This window comes from Coturnix japonica, chromosome 12, assembly GCF_001577835.2.
Source record: "Coturnix japonica isolate 7356 chromosome 12, Coturnix japonica 2.1, whole genome shotgun sequence".
In the NCBI taxonomy this organism is placed as follows: domain Eukaryota; kingdom Metazoa; phylum Chordata; class Aves; order Galliformes; family Phasianidae; genus Coturnix; species Coturnix japonica.
The window spans coordinates 5,740,034-5,765,370 of NC_029527.1; the positions used below are offsets into that span (position 1 = coordinate 5,740,034).

At 38.2% G+C, this 25,337-nt stretch overlaps 1 protein-coding gene across 14 annotated transcripts in view; it reads right to left on the reverse strand.

Annotated features, from left to right (window-relative positions):
* Window positions 1–2,354: 2,354 nt before the first annotated feature.
* Window positions 2,355–25,337, reverse strand: part of ERC2 (ELKS/RAB6-interacting/CAST family member 2) — a 369,824-nt gene continuing 346,841 nt past the window's right edge. For all 14 annotated transcript variants that reach the window (XR_001557961.2, XR_001557970.2, XR_001557967.2 and 11 more), the window contains one exon: window positions 2,355–5,419. The gene's annotated coding sequence lies outside the window, so the exon portion shown is untranslated. The remainder of the gene's footprint in view (window positions 5,420–25,337) is intronic.

Below are 25,337 nucleotides of genomic sequence, written 5' to 3' on the forward strand. Positions count from 1 at the left end.
CAAGGCAGCCAGCAGTTGCCAGAACATCTGCTGTCTCCTGGCTTCTCTTGGGTGAATACCCAAAGCACGGCCTTTCTAAAGTTGGACAGTCATCTCCACTTGAAACTGGATGAGTTCAAAGTTCTTGGATTTGTCCTGAGATTTGTAGCTACATGGGAACACATGGTTTAGCAATCTGTCACGTGCAATCAAGTGCATTTCAAAGGGATACATGTGTTGTCATAAGGACGCACTGATGTTTTGCCTCCTAATCCCCTACTCCAGTAAGAATCTGGTTGTAGAACATTGTTATTCTGAAGGCAGAGTCATTTTGAAGATTAAGAAGTGGATGGAATGTAAAACCAAACAAAATAAGTCCTTAATTCTGTAATTGCGCCAGTCAAAGGTGCGCTTCTCAGCAGAGCTGCTCCTGCACCAGTGCCCCACGCTGTATGAAACCTGAAGTGTGTAGTGTAGGCTGTTCCTTGTGAAGGCAGAGGTTGCCTCCTTGTTGAAAAGATGCTTTGGAAGAAGAGACATCTTGTCTGAAAAGCAAGGAGCACAAAATAACATCACTGTAATCTTACAGGAGGAAAGTGTACACAGCAGCCCCCAGAATCAGCTGTTTTTTTCATATATGGGTAAAATCCTGCCCTGGCAACATGCAAGGCTCCCACTGACTTTGTAATGGGAAATCTATTGCTTATTTAGAGCTGACTTGGCTTCATTTAGAATGATTTAATACGTCAGTTATTACAAGTTTCATGTTTTAGAGAAGCAATGTCAACAGGTGAAATACAGTCACAGTGCTCTTTGACCCTGTTTGCTCTTTCTGATGAGTTTCTGCTCAGCATGCAAAATTAGTGCGGTTGTTTCAGGATCCAGTGCTGGGCCTGGAACACAGTGGGAATACCTGGGAGATGCAGGAGGTGTTGAGCTGCCTTTATCTGGTTGATGCTGGCACAGAGCTGTTTGGCACTCTCAGAGTGTGTCTGAACAGCCATCTTGGCTTGGAGTACAAACCGACACTCGGCTTCATCCCCTGAATGTCCCCCATTGCTTATATGTTTGCTCACACAGACCTCAAACTACTTCGGTCTAAGTCTGGACTGAACAATCAGGCTCTCTTACAAGGAAACCTCAAGCTCAGAAGAGGCTGACTCTTACTCAGACTCGCTCCAGGAGGGCTGGACGATCTCTTGACTGTATGAACTCAATCTTCAGTCTGAGGTGTTCTACCAAAGGCTGTGGTTCCTGTAGCCAGAGTTGTGATCCCAGGAGCTGCCTCGCCACAGGGTCCTGCCTCCTCCAGCAGCCCTCAGATCCCTTCTGGAAAGATACTCTTTGCCGACAACAGTTTTTCAGACAACAGGCACCAAGAGCTCTCTCTGTCTTCCTCAGATCTATTGCCTTCCTCCTGTATGGCCTCATACGACACATGGACACTTATTGTGTCCTTTGGGCACAAGGAGGAGCTGCCCTCAGTGCAGGAAGCATCGTGTAAGGCAACACCACTGGTGTGCTTCCAGCCGAGCAGCACGAGAGCCCCAGTACCGGTGCTGTCTGAACACAGAACAAGATAGTCCTGTAGCAGGTCTAGAAAGGAGATGATAGAAGCAATTGCTACTCATCTGGTAGCACTACATGTCGAAATTAAGTAGGCATAAGAAAAATACATGAAAAATATATATTTAGCTGTAGTTTAAAGTGAAACTTAATACCCTATGTTAGTGTATAGCACTCTCTTACCAAGAAAACTAATTTATAGGCAAAGAAACAGAGCTTAAAACTAAGAGACTGTGTTTTTAAATAACCTAAGTAAAATGCATACTTAGCTACCTTTTATTCTCCTGCTGTGTGTGCCCTGAGCTGGCCCGGGGAGTTCTATGAGGTAAGAAATTCCTGCTCAACAAAAGTTCCTTTTCTAAAAAAAGTGAACATAATGGAAACGGGGAACCACTTACCAGGCAGCTGAAAAAGGAGCTGACTGTGCAGAGAATTTCACACCTTACGGCTTTTGGTCAGTAAAGTACATAAACAAAATGTAATTTTCTATGCAATTACAGAGGGTCACACAAGAATATTATGTTTTAGAAACCCACTCAAAAGCATATTACTTGCTAAGAGCCCAGTCCGGAAAATGGTTACTCACTTTAGTAAAGTTGCTTGTAAGCATTTCTGGGAGCAGGGCCTAGGAGACATTTTCCTTGTTATGCTTTCTTAAACAGTTTATGTGATAGTAACAACAGGAAGATAAATTACTTTGAATGGTAGCAATTAGAGAAATAAGGAGTGTGATAGATTTACCATGTGGAAAACATCTCTCACACATTTTCGTACAGTCATTAAATGTAGTTTTAATGACACAACACTGATTTCAGAAAGAAACAAAGTTTATTTGATGAATATAAACAAGATGATCAACACTAAGTACTTCCCATACACATGATAACAACGTTATGGACTCTAAATACCTTGGTACTTTACACTTCTACTAGACATTAAATTACAATGACTGTCTAATACATGCCCACTGTTAATTTCTAGGAATTCCTTAGTTTCATATCGATATCCTTAACCACATATCAATATCACAATCCAGAACATGCCACTCACTTGAAAAAAGTATTACAAGAAGCACTATCAAATGAGGATCTAAGGTTATTAGGGAATACTGACCCATTGCTGCAGAACATCACATTCAAACATCACCCTACACACACACACACAAAAAACCCCAAACATTGCAGATATAGTTTGTGTCAACACATCTGAGGTCTTTTCATAAACACTGCTTTAAAAAGTAAATTGAAACTCACTTTCAAATGAAAGTCAGTGTGCAGGTACGTGCATACTGGATACACAAAATTCATTAAATACAAAATTCATACTGTACATTTAAATGAAAGAAAGAATGCGCAGTACAAGACTGATCTCACATTAAAATAATAATAATTATCTTAAGTGTTAACCAAAAGTTGGTTTGCTTCTTTACACTTCGAGGGGGAAAAAAAACCTACCAAACATTGCTCAAATAAAATATTTTCCCAACATCACAGTGTTTATTGTAAACCCCGAGATTCTATTTTAGAATATGAAAAGATTATCTGCAAACATTGAAGAGTATCACATGAAATGGAAAAAAAGAAAAAAAAAAAGAAAAATAAAGATAAAGAAAGAAAGAAGCAATGTTAGACAGAGTTTTCTTCCTTAGGGCTAACTGTAGGCCCTGATAAAAGTTTAGATCAATACTCTTACCAACATGAAAGGAGCAAAAATGCCCCTAAAATAATACCTGTGACAAAATTGGCACATACATATAAATATCTAACTATACAGCTTTGCATCTGACCCTATTTCCCCCTAGTTTATTTCCTACTTCAAGTATTCAGTTGCAGAGTTAAGGTTAAGACCTGATTGTAAGAGACACAGACGATTGTCCCCTACTGTGACAACAAATTTGTCACAAGAAACTAAGCTTTGTTGTCTGAGTTTCCAAGTGCAACATTTGTCATATGTGCTAAATATACTCCCAAAAGCTTTGCTGTTTCAAAACAAAGATCTAAAATGCCATTGATAGTTAAAGGACAAACTTTTTAAACATGAATGAAATTTGGACTATCTATGCTATACTAATTCTATACATTTTCTATCTATGGAAAACAGTAGCATCCAGCAGGACTCCTGCTCAAATAAATTGATCTTTGATTGTACCAAGAATTATGGTACAAAGAAATAAAATATTATCTCTAGACAATCACTTTAAAGGGCTGTATGTATGGCTCATGTAGGATGCTTAGGGTTAATTGCACCACAGGTTCAAAAAATATTTTTTTTCTAAATTCAGTGCAAGACTTTAGGAGTATCCACTTAGATTTTTCTTTTTTACAGCAGCAAAGAAAAACTACTAAGGATTAAGGCCACCCATGCTTAAATTTATTGTTTGTCCTTTAAAAATGTAGATATTCTATTCCCACTCCCATCACCATGGAATTATTTCTCCCATGGACGAAAAGATGCCCCAGTAAAACAGCCAAACGTCTGCAATTTGCCAGACTGACCACAAATGTTCATGGAGTCACAAGGGTCCTGTCCTTGGGAAGTGGTAGATATTTATCTATCAGTTAATATTCTCTCACTGAATGTAATGACTTCACATTTTTATTTTTCCTTGCATGTGCTTTAAATCTGTTTTACTAGACGTATTTTGGTTTGATTCAGACAGCCTCTATGGGCTGTTTGTTCATTGCTATTTTCTTCTTTAACATCTAAAAGTCATTGGGATCCATGTTGGAGACTGTTTTTCAACTCAGAAAATGATAACAAACAGTTCCTCATTTACAGGAGACCTAGTGCATATACTGTATTCACAGCAATCTTACTTTATTTTTATGTTTTTAAAGAGTCCCAGCTTTCATTGTTGAAGATCTGTATGCATTTGGATGGTAAAAGGTTGATACATCCTTGTGTATATGTCCATATAGTCCATATATATACAAACATATGTATTTATATACGCCTCAAGCTTTTACCATCCAGGAATAGATGCATCTTGTTTATAATTGTATATTTATGATCAAATTAGATGTCCTATGCATTGTCAGAGACACACACCATATTTTCATAGAGTTAATCTTTGCCATCAGTTATAAGTACCAAAAATTGATTTCATTTCCAACCTGGCCCAGAGCTTAGTACCGGTTATACTATCAATGTGTTGGTTTTTTGTTTTTTAATTCTTATTTTGTTGCTGTTTATTTTGTTTGTTTGTTTGTCTTCATTTTGGTTTGTGTTGTTTTGTGGCATTGTTTTTTCTTTTAATTATAATTATCAGTAGATATAAGAAAACAGAGGAGGGTAAAGGCTTGTTTTTGTGTCTGTTTTTTTAAAGCCCACATCTAATTGGGGTTAAGATGAACGCCAACACCCTTTATATAACATTTTACTAATACCTCTTTGATAATCTAGTGCAATAGAAGATTTAGAATAGACTAGGTAAAAATCAGCAAATGCAGATACCATACCTAAATTACCTACATCTGAATTACTTATTAAAATCAATATTAATTTACCAAAAAAGAGTTACAGAACCTGATTAACTTAAGTTCAGTAAACAATAATATTCTGAACGCTTGGTTTGTTTGTGAAAACAATAACTTGCAAGACCCATTGAAGATAGAAATAAAGCTCTTGTAATTTCTGCTTGAATCTCCTTCATTGTTTTCTGAAGTTTCTAATTTCACAGCAGACTACAAGAAATAATGGAGAAGACGCCAATTAATGCAGCATTTCATTAGGTATCAACCTTAGCATTCATTTTCTGCATCTGTGATCTTCTCCAGGGTATCATGGTCATGTTTGGAGATCCAATGCAATAGATTATCATCGTAACTTTCCAGTGCTACATCTTTTCTTCCTTTTTCACTAGTTCCTCTGACAACTGTAACAAGGGAACAAAACACTCTAATTAATAAAAACGTTTCAAGTAACAACATCCTAGTTCTCATCTAATCAAGCTTTTCATCAACATCAATAGATATATCACTTTTCTAGGGACTAAGTATTAAGTGAGGATTTAATTTGATTTGAACCCACTTGATACACTTAAAGGGTGGCAATCTTTTCCACAGATGTTTTTACATGACAAGATTTCCCCTAAATGGGAAAGATTTTAATTTCCAAATATATGAAATTCTGTTGTGTTTGTGATTCTGCAAATGAGGAGACTTCTGGTCTTCTATATGGGTGTAGTGGCTTTGAAGTGGAACTGTTATTAGAAAACCTAAATGTTTCATTTGGAAACCAAGGGAATTGTCCATTTACTTCTGCCATGCAGTCAGTGTTGGTTGTTCTCCGTGGCTGGCACTGCTGAAATTCTAGGGGACTGCTAAAGGGAATGGTGCAGGCCTGAGTCAGCCAGTGGAAAGTGTCTTCTGCCACTCATGGGTTTGGAAGAGGCTCTGTTTGATTGCAAAATACTGTGGCATGATGCCTGAATGATTTGTATTGTTACACCAGCTCGGCTGCAAGCAAACGGCACAGTTTTCCTTAACAAGGGCAGTGAATTAGTCTTATTCACAGTATCTGTATCTCAGATGAGTGGGAGGATTTAAATGATTCCACTGCAGGGCAGTTGTTCATTTATCCACTGACTTTGTTCCTAGAGAAGTGAAAATGCATTATGTATGGGACTTTCTGCTGCTAAGCTTGCATTTATGTAAGCAAAGAGTTTCCAAAACATCCGTTTTTATAAAAAAGAAACAGCTGCTGAATTCTAACACTTTTGCACGCAGCAGGAAAAAGTGTTATGTTTTCTAATAGAACTTTTTTACTAAAACGCCTCTTTAAATTCTAGATGCTAATATTTAGCACACTATTTATAAGTAAAGTGCAACACTTAGTATAGAATGCAGACAAATAAACTTGCAAATCACTTTCAATCCCTGTTTTTAAGTTCTTCCCTCTGTGGCAATCACAAGTAATGGTTCATCTAACACAAACTTAGATGAATAGTTTTACTTCTCCAGTGGGAAGCTGGTACAATTCTTCTGGTTAAAACACTTCGGGACTAATTCAAAGCCCACTGAAATGTGGAAAGATTCCCATTGACTTTAACAGACTTTGGGTCTGGCCTGTGAATGAAGAAAAAATGACTTCTGCAGAGCTGGAAAGCCAGGGAGTTCCTAAAGTAGATCATGTTACTAGTTCTGGCACATAAAATCTTTGTGAACTTTTTATGAAAACTGTAAGTCAGAGCATGCGTGACGTTTCATGAACTGTGCATAGCTCCCATTCTTTTGTGTGCTGAGTATATCTTAATCATTCAAAGAGATATATAGGCATAGGAAGCACCCGTATAAATTAACAAAGAGAGTACATTCCAGAAACCTTAGCATGAAAATGTCTATTTTTAACAGGTTCTCTACAATATAATCACAGCAAATTTTCAATACACCTGATGTTTTACAAGCTTCATTTCCCTCGCAATTAACACTCATTCACATGCTCAAAAATAAGTCAGAATAAAGAGTCCAAATTGAGGACCAGCAGCCAATCACAAAACACAGTCACTCTTCAGCTTGCTCCCCAAATTTTCATAGTGGTTTTAGTACAGAATGAAACTCCCAAATAAACCCCACCCACTCAATCAACCCACCCATTCATCAGGAAACCATGCACATACTGGGAGTGTAACAAAAACTGGCTCACCACAGGTAGGAAATGCAAAGTATTTCTCAAGTAAGTCAAATAAATATATAAAAGGATATTGCTGTCAAATACCAACTGAGGTTGAGTAAATTAAATTTATATTTGTTTCCTCAATGCTGTTCTTGGGATAGGTCACTGAACCTCTAAAATGGAAACAAAATTTGGTAATGTATATTAGGCCTGAGATTCAGGAGTGCTTGCAGCTGAAATCAATGTCTTATGAGTTTGGCACCTCTGATGGTCCATTAGATACCAGTCAATGAAAACAGCAGAAGGATGTGAAGATATAAAAGTGTAGTAGCTCACAAATACTTGTTCAGATTGTTTTTCCTTTGGATAAAGACACCTGCCTGATTACTACTTTTTACCTCCAATCCTTTCCTCTCAGCAGTGATTTGCAGAAACAAGCTGGGAGAGGGTGGGTAAACACAAAGGGGTTAAAGGGGAAACTGTTTAATAACAGTAGTAAAATGCAGGCTATTTTTGACATCTGGGTTAATGTCCATTATGCTCCATATGCTTTCCAAATGTTTGCAACAAGCACCCAGATACAAAAACAGATACCCATTCACATAGGCTTAAATTGCCCTCTCCTAACCTGTTACACATGGTACCTACATAAAAGGCTAACAACTGATATGGTAATTAGTGAGTCAGAAAGAGAGGGAATGGCCAGTTTATTGTAGGGAATTGGTATCTGACTAAATGTTAGCAGAGAAGGATATCATTAATGAAAACCTGTTAGGGCTATTTCTGCTCCCTAAGTTATAACAAGACATCTGCATTATAATGTGACATCTTTTAAAAAGCTGTCAGGATGAATTCCTCTGTTTCCGTCTCTGGGGTGATTTATCATTACTACAATCAGAGTACTAACAAATGATGTGAAATTATTTCATTTTCTGGAAACAAGTAACTAGACTAAAAAGTAGTAATGCACAAACAAGTCTATAAATTATGAAGTCTTTTTCAAGTGACCCCTGGAACTCGGCTGTGCCTCTTGCAACAACAAAATCAAAATGACATTAATTAAAAAAAAAATGCATTCTCAATTTTTCCAAACCCATCAAAAGAATGACACGATTAAATAAGACAAATCCCTGGCAGGGCACTAAGCTGAATTCAGTCCCTTGCCATTAGCTTGTTGTGTGACTAAGGAAAAAGCCACATCATTCTTCTGTGCTTAACTTGCTCTTTGCTATAGCAGGGATAACATCAGGCTCCTCAGGAATTTGCAAGGTTTTATGTTTTTAATGTGCCTTAACTGACTTGGAAGAGTGCTAAGTATTATTATTTTTCAGTTCCCACATTTGATTAAGAATGAAATACCATAGTAAAAATTAAATTAATATATTAAGTTACAAGTAAAGAGCAAGAATACATTGTGCAGCAACCTGTAGGATTTTTAATACCAACATGCATTACAGACTAGGTGATTCCCAAGGTATGCAATGACATGCACCGTGTGGGCATAACTTAACAACTGCAACCCCCCCCCCAGTTGTTTGATTTAGCCAAAACAAATCTGCCCATGGCTTCTGTGCAAGCCCAGAGCTCAGGCCAATGGGAACAGCGCTGTGGGCTGTTTTCCCCCCTCTCTGAAGTGCAGTTGCTAACATGATCACAGTCCAGCTATTTGCAACTCAGCACAAGAAACAATATTGAGTAGCACAGATCTGCTGGAGTGATTTCTTCTACATAGTTTTCTTAATGTAAGATATGAAACGGTATGATATGAACAACTCCATCACTACAGCTCTCCAAATAAGTATGTTTTTTGCTACTTCCACCTGGCCTAATAGTCATGGAAAGAATGAACACCCACCCCTCACTTTCTAAAGAACACAGAATCCTGCTGAAGTCTGTCGTACTGACCTGAAAATCTTCCACTGGGAGAGCTGTTAAGAGGAATAATTAAGATGTAAAGTTGCAGCCAGCCTATGCAGAAAAGTTCCGATGCCAAGATACCAAAGACACCTAAGACACTTGTTGAGTTGAGTGAAAAGGTAAAATCTAGTTTAAATTTATAGCATTCCTTCAGTGTCCCTCTAGGAGTTTGGCTTTTTGCCAGTGTTCCTTGTTAAAAATTTGTTAAACGTGTTTGGCATTAATGCAAACACAAAGTGCTCATTTGTTACAAATTCTATTGGAATGCATTCATTTAAGGCAATGAAGTAGTTACCAGAAAAGAAAAAATGTTCATTAAGTACATTTTAAAAATACAATGATGTATGCGGTGCATAACTATGGCGCCCCAGTGGCTATATAAATATCTGACAGAATAACCACAAGTTGTGTTTGGTTTGAAATTGGAATCTTTTAAACATAACTGATAGAACAAAAACTGGTTTTGTTTGTTGTCAAAACTGATGTTAGTCCTTCTTGTTTAGAACTAGTTACAATAACCAAAGTTTTGGTGTACGATTTCTTACGTCTCAAATCAATAAAGCACACAGGTTAAAGTAATGCGAGAGGAAGTTTCCTCATTCAAATGGTAAGTGCAGCCCTGCACATTATCTGGAGAACACTGAACACAAAAAGTAAACACCCCACTCAGAGGAGAACAAATTTTAGTCATTCTTAAAAACTCCACTTAAGGAAATGTTACCTGGGAGATCTGCCACTGCCTGGCCACATGGAGCTGCACCTGGGCTAAAGGTGTCTCAAAACCCACCAAGCACGTACCTAAAAAAATAGCTCAAACCCAGTTTACAAACTTCTAATACAAAGACTGTCTTTTGTAATAACATGAAATATTACCGGTAATGACCATTTTGAGTCAACAGTCCTTGAGGTGTATTTCTTAGACTAGAAAATATCTTTTGAGCTACGTTATAAAAGTAGAACCATTTTTCCATTCACTTCTATCCACTTCATATTCATTTACAACAATGATAAACATGAACGTAAAATATATTTCAAAAGAAAGATCTGTTAGCCATGTGACTTAGCAAATTATTGTATGAATCACAAGAACCATCAGTATAAAAAGTCATTTATAAAGACAAAAGGAACTTTGTTCCAATTCTGGCAAAGATATTATTTATCTCATTTGTTGCTATTTATGTTTTAAATTCATTATACAGTAAACTTAAGAAGGATCTGCAGCTGGCGGTAGAATCACTGCGTGAACGTGATGAACTTTCCATATTGTTAATCTGAGTTAGGGATAAAAGCAGATACCATTGGGATGAATAAAATCCAATGGATCCAAGTCCTCTAGAGACTGAGAGTCCTTGAAAACTACTGTACGTTTATAAAGTAAAATTAGATGAAGTTTGTGAACCTTGAGACTATTTGGACAAGGATGCTATCTCTACTGGGAATGTTTATAAATCAAAATTAGACAAGTAGTATATGAGTTGAAAGACAGATTTTTCTTTTTAATAAACTTTTCCTTTTCATAAAACAAGTCCAGTCCAAATCAAAGCTCTTCAGAAATATGAGAAAACTTAGTACACATTCTTCAATCTGTCATTTCCATGCAGAATTGAAAAGAGGGTTATGGGAAATGTGACGGATGGCTTCTTCTCTTAGAGGTCTGAGCTGGAGTGTATTGAAGATGATCAAAAAATTTCCACTGACTCCAGCAGACCCCAAGAGTCACTCACAGAGGCAGCAGTGTAGGGCAAGGGGCTCTCTGTCATGACATTTATGACTTCCTTAGCATGCAGCACATGAGACCATTAAGACTCTTTTTTTTTTTTTTTTTTTTTCTCCCCAACTCAAACAGAAGTGACAAATAAGGAAGAGTTCATGGGCAAAGTGATTCAAACAACAAGTTCCCAACGTGATCCTAAAAACTGTCAATAGCAGAGAATACTTAATGAAATTTGAAGGAGTCTTTTTCATCCTTGCTGATGTGGAATGCCATTTATTCTTATGCTAGGGACTAATTAGGGGCCTTTTTTGAAGATCAAGGTTTTGCGATCTCTGCTTCTTAATAACATGGTTTGCCTGTCTGCCACCTGGGACAAGGCAAGGCACTCTCTCTAACTCCCAAACAGCAGGCACTGCCTTAGGCCATTGCAAGTGCAGGCAGGAAACTGATCCTGAGTTCAGCCATGTAACCCCTTCACTGCCAGCCCTCCTTAAGCCCACGTGAAACCCAGAACTGGCAGTGACCAATGCAGTGGGAAAACCAGAGCTTAATAAAATAATACAAATCACACAGTTGGAAATCTAACATTAACAACAAAATTAATGTTTTGATACACTGGTAAAGATGGCATTAAAAATTATCCTTTACTTATAGACTGGATTGAATGCCTGTGGCAGTGCTTGCTGCAAACCCACATACCACTTGCTGTGCTCCAAGAAAAGAGACAGTTCGTGTTCCTGGTGGCTGGGAAAATAAGTGGTTAAATAAAAGCTGTGTCAAGCCCCCAATCTAATAAGTCATCTTATTAGGAAGTTGTGATGCCCTGTTTGCCCTAGCCTGTGGCTTGTCTGCTCCACTGAAAGGTCTCCTGCTGGGACCTTTGTGGCATTATATGAGGTAGAGAAGGCTGCTGCAATATATGAGCCTTGGTTTTGAGCAGCCAAAACAGCAGGAGAACTAAGCTGCAAAGAATTAAACATGTAACAACTCTGTAAAAGCACAGACAGTGATTGAGGTTGGCCCTTTTGCTGTTGACACATTCTGGCCCCTGTAGGTTGTGGTCACTAAGCCCATTAGAGTTGCAGTGTGGCAACATCTAATTCAGCAAGTTCAATGTGTTTCTGTTTTATTTCTAAATACTGGGCGCAAGCTGGCAGTGATAGCAGAGCGGGAATATGGCACCAGAAATATGTCATAAACACAGTCGTCATTGTCAGGGATGTGAAACTACTTTTCAAACTATTTATTTTTTGGCAGATGGAGGTTGGACGTATTTTTGCATTTTGTTAACCGAAATTTAATTGCAGCTTGCTGCATGTTTTGTTTAGTATGAAAAAGGAAACTTTGAGATGCCATTTTTTTCTTAAAAGGGAAACTTTTTCACTAGATAGAGAAATCTTTGTTGCTAGAAATTCATTGCAAAATGAAAACAAACAAACAAAAAGAAAATAAGAAGCCACAAAGATCTCAGCTGGGATAAGTCTCACTTATGAGCATCTGCTTAATTAAATAATTGCTCCCCGCTTCTGTTTTCTTTCATTTCTTTAAGATAAAATATATGTTTAACCCAGAGTCAAAAAAGAAAATCAGATTCTGATGTGGATGCTAGAGAGGCATAAAATTAATGTTAAGGAGATATTAAAGATTTTACTGAGGGGTAGATTTAAGATAGAGACCTTAATATGAGTCACATATGAGAATGCCCCTGCCTACCCATCTAAGGATTACATTTTTTCAGGAACTGATGTAAGGTTTCTATCATGCTTTAATTGGGATGCTGGCGGTCCCCTCCATCTGCAGTTCTGTTTGCTTTTCAAAGCTGCATCATCCCATCTACATGTTTTCCTGGGGTGGGCTTCCCTGTCTCTTCCTAGGTGAGGTAACAGTATTTTTGCTTGAGTGTGGTCAGCATTGCTTCCAGCCTGCTGCTCACAAGGGATCCTCAAGGTCAGATGATCATAGAAAGAACTGCTTACTCTTTTAGAGGCACAAGAGCTATGTCAAAGACCAAGTACATTCTCACTTTCTCTTCTCTTTTGTTTGCCTGAGCCAAGCAAGGTCATAGCTGTGACTATTCTCTGGATATGGGGAATTTCTAGAATTTGTGAGACTTAATTTTTCTGTCATCTTTTTAGATTTGCTGATAATTTGGGACTAGAAGGACATTCTTAAAATTTCACACATATTTGTGAATTATTATTAATATTTGTGGTAGGGGTTAGGATTTGGTTTTCACCTCATGCATCCGAGAGAAGTCAGTCAATTTTTAATAGCTAAAACAAGCTGATTGTAGCACTCAGATAACCAGTTACCACGGCTGTCACCATGCTCTATTATTAGAAGCATATTGGTTACAAGATGTTGTTGCACCAGAGTAAACAGTAATAACTTTGGTGGTTGTGGTGAGGAAGTTTAATCTAAAAACATTCCAGCCCATGAGCAGGAGTACAAGGACTGGACTCCTTTCCTGGAGTACCTGAAGGCTGACCAGAGCCAGGAGGAAAAGAGGTAATAAAGGTTGAGCGTAGGTCTGAAGTACTCCATGTGTGGGCTTATTTCTTCCCTTAGGAATAGTCTGGATTCCTGGCTAGAGAGGACAAGTCTTGTTGGAAGCCATGGGCATTGCATGGTGTCCTCAGGGCAAATGACTCCAATAAACTGGCAGAAGTTTGCTTGGGATTATCTTTCTCTTAAGCAAATAATAAGAAAATTAATAAAGATGAATCTAATGGCTTGCGTCTACTTTTCCAATCACATTAGATTGCTTATCTTCTAAAGCTGAGAATAAACTAACAAGATTCAGATTACTGTTGTGTAGATCTGAATATTTATACCAACAGTTATATATCCCTATCCATACTTCATAATCTAGGTAAACCACAAACATGCTGTTTTGTTGGTTTGTTCTGCTAGTTAATAGCTCTGTACTCTTTATCCTATCCATATGCTTAAACAGTAATTGCTCTGTGGAGAACATTGTGAGCTATTCCTACTATCTTACTAATAAAATAAAATAAATGAATATGCCAAAGGATAGCTCTGAATACTGTTATACACCAAAAGCCTGTTTTGCAGTTAATGAGATACACTTCCATGTTTTTCCCCTAATGATCCAAAGAATTTTGTATTTTATATTCTTCATGACATGAACCTTCTTATAAAAATGATATGCAATACCTACGTTGTCATTTTTAATGTCAAGAATAAAGAGATCCAGCTAAAGAGCACGCCAGTAGGTTTGATCTATTTGAAGTAAGACCAATGCTGGATCCACTTAAAACTCCTAGCGCTGCTAGAGCATTACAATGACTGTGTGTGGCAGTGTGAACAGGACCATACATGCTCTACAGCTACTTATTTTTTAAATACCCATCCAGACAGCACACAGCATTTTGAAATCTAGCATGTGTGGTCTAATTATGCAATAATTTTTATACTTTAGGCCCCAATATTATGAGCTTCTCCACAATTATGGGTCTGCCCACGCATTTCTCAGTGCGTGATAGGAAAGACTTAGCGATCAGTTCTACCAGAATATCAACATATGTTTTAATTTTTACTCTAAGAAAGACTTAAATATGCACCTAACATTAAGACCATGCCTGAATGTCTATCCTGAATGGGACCTTTCAGGCTACTCTTTTGCTAATGACATGCATATAATATGCCCTGCAGACTGAAGACCACAGTCATCATCATGCCAATAACAAACACTATTGAAAAAAGGGAAATAATAAAAGATCAATAAGCAAAATCTTGCTCCCCTCAAACCTTCGAATACCACCTTTTTGTCCACTTGTAAACTTAACAGCAACCATGTAGAAGTTAGCAGGATCAGCAGCTTAGATAATGAGATTTCCAAAGGAGATACCAAAACCTTCCATGTAAGTGTTATGAAGAAGTAAATATACACAAATAAAAATATGAACTTCATTACTAAATCATAAAAAATTGTCAAGGGCAACACTTTTTACTTGATATGTTTATGAAAATTTGATGCAATGCAATTAAACAATTACATTTAGCAGAATAAGACTGGTGAATTTATGAGCACAAATAATCACTACAATCAATCATTAATCACAACTTAAACCTATTTGTATTTTCTTTCTGGAAAACACCATTTTCCTCATGTCCATTTTCTTTTCCCTCTCAATCTCTTCTTCATGTACAACTGTAGGCAGAGTTTCCTATTTTTCTTTGATCTCCAGCTCTGTATTTGCTTAAGCTTTATGTCTCCCTACACTTTTTCATTCTCTCTGTAGTCTCTGTTGTCAATCTAACCTACTCATTGCTGAGTGGTGGTATTGGGCTTTAGGTAGTAATTGTGTGTTATCATCTCCATCTACTTTACCTGCATATTGCAGTTCTGTTGGTTGGAACAAGATAAGACAGAGGAATAATTCACAAAGGCATTTCTGAGGTCAACATGTTGCTAATTAGAAACACGAAAACAAAACCAAAGATACTCTTGCTGTGCACGCACAAGTGCATCAAACCCACTAAGGAAAAAGGAAAGACCAGAATGGAACTTAGCTCATATAAAAAACTTGGAAAATTAGAACAATTAAGACTGTCTATCACACCATTATTTTTAGAGGGAGTGGAAACAAACCTAGCACTAAAATTCTGTTCGTTTGTATGTTTGTGTTTTGTGTTTTGTCAAATATTTCCAGGATTACTTTCAAGAAATTTTGTACTTACTTGATGCTCAAAATAAATAAAGAAAAACCAATATCTTAATTTCTCATTAAGCAATCAAAACACAAATAAAATTATTGGGCTCATTTCATTCTAATGCGGATTATTTTTTTCACTCTTGCATGTCTTTCCTCACTTGCTACCTGAATTTAAAGTTAATAACACAGATTGCCACTGCTATGGACACTGGTTGGGTCTGCCAAGTTCATATTCATATTTGTACACTTTGGAAATGAGGAACAGTTGAACACAAAACAGTTCAGGAAAACAGCATGGCTGGACTATGATTTCATATTCAAATGAAGTCAGATATTGCGACTAATGAATGTGAAATGTGAGGGTTAAGTCAAATAAAGTGGTTTCCATGCATTTTATTTTTAATGTGAAAATCTTGTTGCAAACAATTTTACAAGTTAAATTACACTTCTTTTTTTTTTCTTTATTTTTTTTGGTCAAAGCTACTTGTGCTTTTGAATGAGCCAATTCTTGTAGTGTACAACCCAACTATAGTTTATCAACTGCTTGTTGAGGAAAAGCTATTCATTGAGCCAGGAATAGCTTTTGTTACAAAGCTCAACAATTAGTAGTCATGTAAAAACAACGACATACACAAAAACAAACAAAATTTAAAAAGCCCCTCAGTAATTTTCTCACAGCAGACACTGAATCACAGACACAGGATTTTAGAAAGGGAGAGAGAGAAAGGAGGAAGAAGACCTTTGCAGGATCTTATGCCGATGATGTTTTGGGATCTTCCATTTCAATAAAGGAAAGTTAATTTTAATTCCCTTATCTTCCAGGATTAGGCATTGACAAGATAACGGGCACAAATTGTTTTGTAGGCTCACAGAGAACATACCTTGCCCCAGCAGCCATTTCTAATTCACAACTCTTCTGAAGTTCAAAGTGTGGAACAGGAGCAACTCACACCTGCCACATCCATATGCAGGACATGGGAAAATCTACCAATCATTTCATATTCACACCTACCAGACCATTCAAGATTTTAGAGACTTCTCATATATATATATATATATATTTCCAAGATGAAGAATTATATTGGAATAGTCTCTGATCATGTAGAAATAATTTTAAATCTCTATCATCCTCATCACCCTCTTTATTTCCTTTTCCTCTGCTTTTTGTTAGTGGCTTACCAGAATGCATAGAATAGCAGAGATATGGGCAAACCTTGAACTGGTACAGGGCTTACAATGGCTTTGTGTTTAGATACCCGTTTCTTTCCTACATAATTAAAATATTGTTTGATTTTTTTTTTAGTTCTTCTGCTGCAAATAAAGCAAAATTTTGGAGAACCATGCATAGCAATTTCAACATCTCTTTCCTGAAGAACATCTGCTCATTTACATCCTGGCATTAGCTATAAAGTTAGTGTTGCTAGTGTCCCGTATGCTTCATTTTACGTTTATCTAAAGGAAATTTTATCTGCCGTTTTACTGCCTAGTCCCTCACTACTGTCACTATGACTCTGCAATCTAGATTTTGAATTATCAGAATTCCTTCACTCCTGCAGAGGAAATAAGTAAATAAATAAATAAATAAATAAAATAAAAAATTCAAAACCATTTCATGGGAAATTCCCATGAAAAATATCTGGTTTCTCAAAAGAATGAGCTGAAACCTGTAGGACAGCTGGGTCTGAGGGAAGGCAACGTATTTCCATCCTGTGCATAATTCAACAAATGTCAATGCATGCTTCTGGAATCCTTTTTCTGTGCTGCTGTTACAAGCTGACACAATGTCAGCATTTTCAGTATATGCCATTATCAGCCTGTATAGAATCCTTTAAAACTGCTTGGGCTGGGAGGGGGATGGGGGTAGTGGGGGGTGGGGAAGGTCTCTTTTTGCATATTTATGCCATCCTGCTCTAAGCACTTCCGTTGGCCCCAGTAAATCTCTTTGCCAAATTTCAATCGACTCTTGCGGTGTTCCAGCTGTTAGATAAACTTCCAAGGATATTTTTGTGACAGGTACAAACCTAGACAGGAAATCTCAAGAAGAAATCCTAAATTAATTATATGTCAACATTCAAGCCACAAGAAGGAGCAATTGTCATAAATTTTTGAAAGTTAGAATCCAATTTTAGTGGTAAGTGCAAAGAAGTTCACTGACTCAGCTGTGAGTCAATGCCAATAAAATAATATATGTCACATTCTTTAACAGTTCACTTTGGCTAAACATAGAAGGGAAGAAGCTAAGATTAGTAAACTGCGTATTTAAATCACATGAAAAGACAGACACAAAGCAATAACTCCCTGTGGATTCACAAATTAAAATTCAATGTTGCCTAATTTTAGCTCACGTTTTTGAAAACACATACAAACTATGAGATAATCATATGCTAAGAGAAAGCCTCTCCACTACCTGAAAAATTCAGCATGATGCCAACACAATGATTATACAGAGCCACAAACGTGTGTCTCAGCTCTCTTCTTCTATACACATACAACATGCATTTGGGCTGCTTTACAAACACTATTCATGTTGAATAAGGGAGGGAGTGAGAGTACAAAGTGAGAGACTCTTGAAACAGTCCTGGCCATGAGAGTTGCCCATGTTTCTTTAGTTTTAGCACTGCTGCAAATTTCTTGACAGCCCTTCTGGTTCCTCTATGATACATCCTTACAAAACCCAAGCCCCACACAGGTAGACATGAGTGCTCTGGGGCTCCACAGGCACTGCAGGTGGCAGCCCCCCATCCCAGCCCCCCACATCCCAGGCGTATTTCTGCGGTGAGCCTGACTGCGATCCTGCCCTAATTGTCCTTCCAGGCCATCAGCTGCACTCAGCTGGTAGCACGGCTCTGCCCTGCTCCCATCTAAGCACAGCTGAAAAAGCGATCCCCCTTGTCACGCCAGGCACCCTGCAGAAGCCCATGCATGGGCCTGGAGGGGGGCTCTTTCCAAACCCGCCTGCCTAGATACAAAAGGGAGAAGACTGAGATACCCGTCGACTCTGGACAGAGAATAATGAGTCATTGGGATTGGGGGAGAGAGGGAGGGGCAGAAAATACCATAAACTCTGCAAGCTGCATTTCTCAGCGCAGCTTTGCGGCACACGTGCGAGATGCCTGCGGTCCTCGCTCTGGCACTGAGCCTGTGACAAGGCCTGGCAGGCTGCAAAGCACTTCTGCTGCAGCATGGACACAGGGCTCAGGCTGCTGCCTGCCAGGTGCAGGGCTGGCAGCGAGGAGCTGCCCTGCCCACAGCCCCCACTTCTGCCCTCGGCAAGGCTCTGCAGGGAGCCCACACAGCCCAGCCACCACTCCATGAGGAGATGCGCAGGCATGGAGATGCCTTCCTGACACACAGCATCTGCTGCACAGCAGGAAGGGTCACAGCTTGCAGGAGGGAACTGCAGCCCAGACTGTCAACAGGAGAGAGTAGAAAGCAGTCATCTCATACAATGGGCACGAGTCCATGATGGAGTATTCCCTTTATAAACAGTATCCTTTTATAAAATGCAGGTAACATTCCACTTCCTTTACTGAGTGCTTTTTCTTTCCAGATTAAAGACACTAAATGGGTCCACCCAAAGCCTGCAGAAGACAGTCTTTCAAATTACTTCAGTGAAGCTGTATCAAAATAGTCGCAGGAAGCAAGTACTCAGAGATGTATCTGTAGGCAAAACTTGGCCCTCAGCAGAAGCATGAGCAGACCAGAAACCCTCCACGGCACCAGCAGGGACATGCTGCACTTAGCTGACCACCTTGATTCTGTGTCTCTGAAATACTGTGGGTAAATAACTATTTATGTCACGCTGGGAGAACAGGAATGTATGATATGGCTATGTAACCACCTGGACTTTTAATATAAAAAGTGTTTTCACTACTTATGGAAAACCAGACATGTAAATTACGCTACCTTTAGCAGGAAAAAATACGTGCCAAAGACCATGCCTAGGAGCAGAACTGGGGAAGAATGGGGGTATGGTCATACCCGTTCTGCAGTGTTTTCTTTTACAAGCCTGTTTTACTGTTGAGGCGGGGGAGACCAGTGTTATTGCTTCCTCAGAAAGCCATTCTCACAGGATTTGGCTATTGGTCATGAAAAACTTACAAGGTCAGACAATCCTGCAATATTTTAAGAAATTCAGAGTTTAAACGTGTACCCAAGATTTTGGTTATTTCTGTTTAGAAGATGGAAAGCAATTCCCATACAAGTGTGTATCATCTGGGAAACAAGAATGAAATAGATGCGAATCTGGAGATCTGAATTTGATTCCCTTGAAAGTTTACATAAATCATCTTTCAAAGGATTTATCTACTTATTAAAGTAGATAAATCTATACTTATCTACAAGTAAAATGAAGTAAGTTTAGCTTTTTTTCTGGGTGCTGAAGAATTTTCATTTTGCACAAATAAGGAGACACACAGCCACAGCATCCTTCACCATTAGAGGTCCCCTTGAGGCTGATTGTTAGCATTAGAACATTAGCAATCTGTGTATTTATCAAAATGTGGACACTAGAGTGGCTTGAAGTAGTTTCACTTCCTCTTAAATGATAATAAATTGGCAGTGTGAGTGTTGACTGCCTGAAATGCAACTTCATTACTTCAGAGGTTAATGGAGCAACCTCTCTCTGTTGATCTTCCTGTCACCATTGGCTACAAAAGACTCTCTGACACAGTGCAGTTTTCAGGGGAGACACAAGTATAACAGAGATTAACCACATCAAAAAGAATACTGTCCCACTCCATTATATTCTGGAAAGCTGGTGTGCAGCAAATTACAAGGTCCAGCAGTGTGATTTGGCTTGTCTGAAAATCAAATTAGCATAAAAAGAGGTGATGATGTTATATTACCGAGACAAATACTTTTTCATCTTAAAAGGGAAATAAGCAAAAGAGAAACGCGGGGGGGGGGGAAAGAGAAAAAGGATTAAAAAAAAAAAGAGAGAGAAAATTAGAATTAGTAGAGACCAAACTAAGTGTGAATACTTTATGTTTAAGGAGCAACTGACCCTGAGCTATTTTGTGCTAGTTCTATTGAACCCCACTTGTATTTCTTAAAGAATACTCCACAGTGATTTAGCTGAACTACTATTCTTTTGAAGGTTGAATTCACGCCTTTGCAGGAGATGAAGACTGACAGAAAAAGAGTAGGAGGTGGCCACTGAATTTCAAAGAGGATTACATTTAATGCTGTTTAAGTGAATAACCTACTGAATGAAAATGTATTCATTTAGGGAAATGTGCCTCTTCTTGTTCTATGTTACTGCCCTGAAGTGCCTGGAAGATACAATATTTTTCACTAATTCATAACTCCTGTTGATCACAACCAATGTGTGGAATGAGCATATGTCCCTCACAATTCTGAGCAGAAAACACTGTGCAAGGAAGCAGAATGTTCAGCACACCCTATACACAGACAATTGGAAGTCACTTCCAAGAACAGAGATTGCTCATGACCTACAAGCATAAACCATTTTGTCCAGAGCACTAAGAGAATTACTTTTCCTTTTTTGAGTATGTGAATGAAACAAAATTTCTTCACATACATGTTTAGTTTTGTTCAATATTTATATTCTCTCCAGCAGATTAACAGACTAGCAATACATAACTAAAAGTACTTCAGATGTGCAATTATGTGCATGCACATACCAACTAATTACACATGTAGTTGTGCAAACGACAGATCCGTTTCAGGTCACTCTTATCCACCCCCCACTTCCTACCTCTGCTAATGTTTGAAATGGTGTTTATTAAGTGTGACAAAGTGTCTACAGCAAATATCAGATTCCCTTGTTGAATTCATATCTTTTGGAAGTTTGAATTATAAACGAATACTTTTGAGCATGAAACATGTAAAGCTGAATAAAACCATTCTCTCCCTACATACAGGAGCAGGTACCTGGGCATATTAGGGGGCAGTTTCTTAATGCGGAAAAATATTTGCAGTGTTAACTGAATTCAGGCTGATATAGAAACCATGCCTTAATAGTAGTTCTGGGTGAAGAAAAAAAAAATTAACCAAAGTAAATTCACTCTAATTTAAGATAAAAAAAATGAGGTCCACCAACTTGTCACTTGCAATAGGTGCTACACAGCCATAGAAAGATTATCTGTTAGGTAATGTAAGAAAAAAGAAAGGAAAAAAAGACTGACTGCTCAATGAGTGTATGACATCATGAATATAGTCATGAGAAAATCAAAACTGCTAATTAAGAGGACAATGCTGCAGATCCTAAAGGTCACCGATTATAATATCTCAAATAGTCATCGTCTCAGTAGAAAGTCTATGAAAAAAATATAGATTGCATAAAAATATGAAGTGAATATGAAGTGCAAGAGAGCTCTCAAGCTGCACAACTGCATACAAAGAGTATAAGAATGCAACGCTACCTTTTCCAAAGCTAAATGGCTGCAGATAGTAATTTTGTAACTGATTTACAAAGATAATTAAACATAGTTTAGAAACCTGAAATATTTTAATGACAAGCATGGTTTCCAACAAAGTCTATAATACCTAAAATGATGCCAAATATTCTAAGAGCTTCAGTATAAGAAAATACTCTGTATCTTTAAAAGGAGATTCTGAGTTTGTATTCCAAACCTTTTCCATTAAAAAAAACCCGACAATTCTTTCTTAATCGGGTTTTTTAACAGCTGAGAGTAGAAATCTTAGAGGGAAACCCACACTGATTCAGACTTTTGAAGAATTCTCTTCATTAAAAAGCAGCACTTTTTGATCTTCATTGACATTTGCATTGGTAGAAGTATTCCAAGAAGTGAAGTATTACTGTCATTAGTAAGTAAAAGAGAAATCATGAATATCATACTCAAAGATTACCCATCAGAAATAAAAGTAAACAGAGATCCTACAAGTAAAATACAGCCTTTTAAATTTTATTTATTTGTTTATTTTTTCTCTTGGCTGAAATCTTTTCTATGGAATATAATGCTGGCAAAACAGAATTTTTCTATTCACCTTTTTCCCTATTGAAAAGTAATGCTCTCTTTAGATAACCTTTTCTAAACCACCATTGAAAATTGTATTTTCTGATTCAAACAAAATATTGTTTTTCTTTCTTCCTCGTATGGCTAATAATAAAGACTTGAGGTAAATCTCCCTACAGCTGCTTTCAGTTCACTTTAAGTCAATGAAACCAATATAATCCTGTAATACAGTCAACTGTTTCTTTTCTACTAGGCCTGAAGGGCTGCAAGCTTAGAAAGGGAAGAATTACAGTTTTTCTTTTAAGCACCTATTAATATTTTGCCCCTCCAGCAGTTCTTTTTTTCCCCCTTTGAAGCCTTTTTCCCACTAAATTAATGTTTAACAATTAAATCAAGCTGAAGGAGATCTTAAAAGATCTAGAGAGTTACTGATTGGGTAGAAGAACAGGCCTTTAATTTAAATGGGAAACATCTCTGAAACGATGGTATGAGACCCCACAACTAATTACATAATTTTCTGCATCTGAGAAAATATAAGCTGAGAGAATGCAAATAGAGCCACACACGTAATATTGGGGAGAAAAGCTGGTACTCGAACATCTACCTATTATCTTTGAAAATAGAGCAACTTGCAGAAAAACAGGCTTTGTGCTACTAGATGTACAGAGCAAAAATGCATCTTTGCAAAGAGGAAGAAAATCCAAGGGATGGCATCTTTTTTTCAGGCAAATATTATCAATACACTGAGAATGACAATACTCTTTAGGTAAACATTACAAGGAGGCCTAAGAGCCCTTTCAAAATTGTATATTCTTTGTATACATAATACACTTTTGTGTACATATAAGATAGAAGGGTTCTGAGTTTCCTGCTTTCTCCCACAGTAAAGTGTATGTTAACCTAAAAATATACCACAGCTGAATAGTTAAGATCCAGTAATGGAGTTTTTCTATTATGTCTGAATAAACTGAGATTGTCTGGAATGAAAACCCTTAACCTGAACCCCAAACTGGCTTGTGGCTGCCTCCATTGTCACATCTTCTGTCACCTGTTTGGAATACAGTACTGCCTGATCCTTGATTCAGACAGTCCTTCAGGAACCCCTGCAGCTCCAGAACCTTGTGTGTCTCTCCACATCTCTCAAACATAATTAAGATCCCTCCTAAAATCAGGAGGATTTCATCTATTCCAAGCAGTGTGTCATGGCAAGCCTTGATTCTTAAAATGGATCAGACTGACCTAAGACTGAGAAGATTTGGAGCAAATGCTCATTACCAAGACCTAATTAACAGAGTCCATGGTTTCATCCTACTTCCAGTGTAGGTATAGAAACAGATGAGGACCTGTGCTAGAATATGATGTAAGAGTATGATGGATTGTACTGGCTTAAATCAAACAGATGCCTAGTGTGAATTCTCCAAAATTGGACCCATGTCTTTTGATTGTGTCCGTCACACAAGTAATAGGGTCAGACACTCGATCAACTTGACATCTTCTCTCTCAACAAGCCCTGCAAAGTATTTCCAGAGTAACCAAGTAAACCAAGTTCTCACAGATTCCAAACCCATGGCACTTTGTCAGAGAGATACATTATGTTTCTTCCAATTAAAACATACGATAGTTGAAATCTCAGAAAGCTTGAAGGCTGTATTTCTTATTTTGATGGTCACCAAAATGTTGTTTTTCCATAAACATTGCAGGAATTGCACACTGTTCTTCTGTGAAATTTCTGATACTTCCTACTCCAAGACAAGCTTCAGACAAATGAATTAAAAAAAAAAAAAATATTGAAAATCCCAACAGATTTTCGCAATTCAAATATCTATATTCTTTAATTCATCAGTTTTACTTATCCCCAGATAGAATCAAAGCATGATCTGAAGGAAAAATGTTATTCAGTTTTATGAGCCACTGAATCATAAATACATAAATCATTATGTAGATAATCATCTACATAACTGAGGCATACACACTAAGAGGCCATTCTCCATCAAGTACCTTCTTTTTGCCCACAGAAAGTCCAAACAGGGAACAGTCATGCATTTATGCAACATGTAAAAATTTTGCACTTGTACCTCATGCAAATCCCCCTAGATGCATTTTTCATTTATGTTCTGGAAATTAATTAAATCCCTAGAGGAAGTGTATAGGCTGAGGACCAAAATAACCATCAACTCCTTGTTGAGAGCTGAGAACATTTTCATTCTACCTCATCCCTTTTGGAGCATGGTCTGTATGTGGGTGGGTGGGACAGGCAACAGCCGCTTTGAGCAACAAAAGGAGGGGCTCCAGTGGAGCTCAAGGGCTCCCACAACAGCCGGCATCAGTCAGCTGCAGTAAGTGCTGGCAGTAGCTCCTAAATGACAAATCTGAGGTGTGGTTCTAAGTGCATGAATGCATGAGAAACCAGCACTTTGGCGCAGACTTACCTGCTGCCACTTTTTTTCTTCTTCTCTGAGTCATCTGGAGCAGCTGTTCCACACAGCCAGTGAAAATCTGGAGCTCAGCCCATCCCCAAGACATGCAGCTCCTGTGGAGACACTAGTGGCCCTATGCCTTCAGGAAGTTGCTCCTTGGACTAAACGCTACGCACCAGGGTGCAGAGCTGGGCTGCAACAGCAGCCGTGGGCAGCTGGGGTCTCAGGACAGGGAACACAGGACAGATGCTGCTTGGAAGGCTGAGAATGCCAGCTGCTGCAGAGCCTGAGGCCCTCCACATCAGCCAGCAGCTCCTTTGCAGTGAGCTACATCCTTGCTCTTTTCCCTCCATTTCACACCCCAAGTAAATGTGATGAGGACACTGTCCTCTGACAGCTTCTGTTTGAGAGAAACTACAGAACAAGCAGAGATGTTGCTAACACTTCAAGAATGTGCTGAGCTGGGCAGCGAGTTTCCCAAGGATCGCCTGAGAAGGGAGAAGCACCCTCC